Source organism: Coptis chinensis, chromosome 8, assembly GCF_015680905.1.
Source record: "Coptis chinensis isolate HL-2020 chromosome 8, ASM1568090v1, whole genome shotgun sequence".
Classification (NCBI taxonomy): domain Eukaryota; kingdom Viridiplantae; phylum Streptophyta; class Magnoliopsida; order Ranunculales; family Ranunculaceae; genus Coptis; species Coptis chinensis.
This window is the reverse complement of record NC_141463.1, coordinates 57076729-57079084: the sequence shown is the minus strand read 5'-3', so window position 1 is coordinate 57079084 and position 2356 is coordinate 57076729. Positions and strand designations below refer to the sequence as shown.

General features: G+C 37.0%; 1 long non-coding RNA gene across 2 annotated transcripts; it reads left to right on the top strand.

Moving 5' to 3' along the window:
- Positions 1-1731, top strand: LOC147482064 (uncharacterized). Of its 2 annotated transcripts, none has more exons than XR_015206091.1 (3): positions 1-310; positions 587-685; positions 1220-1731. It is a non-coding gene; the product is annotated as an uncharacterized LOC147482064 (long non-coding RNA). The 2 variants fall into 2 exon arrangements; XR_015206092.1 differs by having other exon boundaries at positions 6-310; positions 608-685.
- The last annotated feature ends 625 nt before the right edge of the window (positions 1732-2356 follow it).

The following is a 2356-nucleotide window of genomic DNA, read 5'->3' as shown; positions in this document are numbered from 1 at the left end:
TAACATTTTAGGATAGGCTATAGAAGTAAGTCATTTGTTTGTGAGCTTCTGGTCCTTTTTGTCTCATGCGAAACTCCAGCTGTGATGTCAAAGAGTAATACTTCTTCTCTACACTATATGATAGCCGGACTATCTGGAATCCACCCCCGCACACTATGGAACAGTCTATTGATAAAGATTTGACAAGGTTTATATCCTTGTTTTAGTGGAAGAATTTATTTCACACTCTAACGTACCGTTGACACGAAGAGGCGTTTGTTGTCTTGGCCATGATTGCCGAAAATGAATTTCTGGGTATTTGGCAAAGAAAGTAAGTGCAATTCTATGTTTGTATGTGTGATTTAGGGTTTAGTACTTGTGGGGGTTTTTTTTTTCCTTCAATTTCAATTGGTGAATGTTGCAAAGAAATTTTATGCTTATTCAAATAATTAAACGAGAAGTAATTCATCTAAAATTAGAGTGACATTTATTTATTTTGTAAATTTTCTCTTCAATTTAAATCACATAGGAATCTGATGTTAGTAGAATTTCATTCTTCTCTGTTTATGCATATATATGATTTTGGTGCACCTAATTTTTTGGAAAGTTGGGATTACGAATTTGTTAGGAAAGAAGACAACCTGTCCTGTTGTAGCAAGTTCTGGAAAACCTTTGATGCTTGTTCATGCTCTTGGAAGAATTCCTGGTAAGTTGTAGTGAAGGACTATTGCAATATGTGTACTGATAACTTATAAGATATCCCATTAGCCAATCTAATTTTTCTCATCTACCTTATCTGGATTTCGATCTAATCCAACTTTGAGGGTAGATATATACATCGGGGATCATTAGAAAGTCGTTACTTCTTTCTTCTTTTCTGGCTCCGCCCTTGTTGCCACTACAAGACTCAAACACACAGGAATAGAAAATTTACAGGTTTTGAAAGCATTTTTGTTACTGTCCTATATAATTTTATAGATATGATAACTTCTTGTAATCTTTTAGTGGTTGGGTATACTGTATACAATTTAATTTGACAAGCTATGTAGTATTTGGTGTATCAACTAAGATTGCTCTTCTTGTTTAGAAAGCTATTGATTAGCTTATTAGGATATTTTGTTCTTTCCGTTTTTTTTTTTTTTTTTCGATGAATTGTTCTTTCCTTTTTTGTTGTTGCCGTCTTCCTACACTCTCATGTGTATGGTTCAGGATTTCCTCAAGTAATCTGTTCTTCCAACAGGAACAATCCTGGTTGAAGAGAACTCAAGATTGGAATTAACACAAGAAGGTTATCTGATCTTGAGAGGTGTTGTAAGTGTTTTGGTCTACAAGCACTTTTGGGAGATCCATTGTAGACTTAGAACTGATAGGCTTAGAACTGGCTGAAGCAGGAAACCTCGTTCTCTTGAATACAAGCAAAAGTATCATCTGACAATCTTTCGTTCACCCGATGGATGCTTTAGTTCTTGGGCAAAATTGGTTGAGGAGAGCTTATAGCTTGTTGAACAATGAATTGGACTTGTGGTTCATATTATATTTCTGTTACATCTGAGAGCCTATTGGCATTCATTGATTGTCTTACCATTATCTTTTGGGTTTCTGGAATAAAAACAAGCAAAGAACTAAGAACCTAGGTATGTGAGATTCCTGAATGGAAGTCGCACTTTCTTATATTGTAGACAGAACGTGCACAACTCAGTAAGTCTAACTCATTCCGTAATAATGCAACTTTGACTGGATTTTTGGATAAAAGTTGTGCATGTGTTATATTCATTTTGCACAGTATTGTAGCTGATCTTTAGCTCAAAAGGAAGAGCACTTGGAATCAAAATTCCTCTAATTCATATATTATGGTGTCATATATTATGGTGGTTCGAAACCACCGAGGTCCTTGCGGATGTTTTATAAAGTACTAGGGTAGGCCGTGCCTATGGCATGCGAGACCTCGACGCGCCTGCGGCGCTACCCGACGCTTGACTTGCGCGTAGCCGGTAAAAAGCGTATGCACACACTTTGGCAAAAAAACAACTTCGTCATGCTTTCGGGCGTAATATATCGCCGCGCTTTGTAAACAACAACAACAAGAAAACCCGAAACCCAATCAAGGCCAGCCAATAGCATCAATTGGACTAACACCATGTCAAATTTGGAGGCCCAACAGTTTATAAGTCTAGGCACAATTATTGACTTTTGGCTGATTTTTTTTGGATAGATTTCATGGTACTGATGCCTTTGGCGCGAAACAACAGCGCAAAGCGCCAAAACCCAATCAAGGCCAGCCAATATCATCAATTGGGTTAACACCATATCAAATTTGGAAGCCCAACAGTTTATAAGTCAAGTACAATTATTGACTTTTGGCCGATTTTTTGATAGA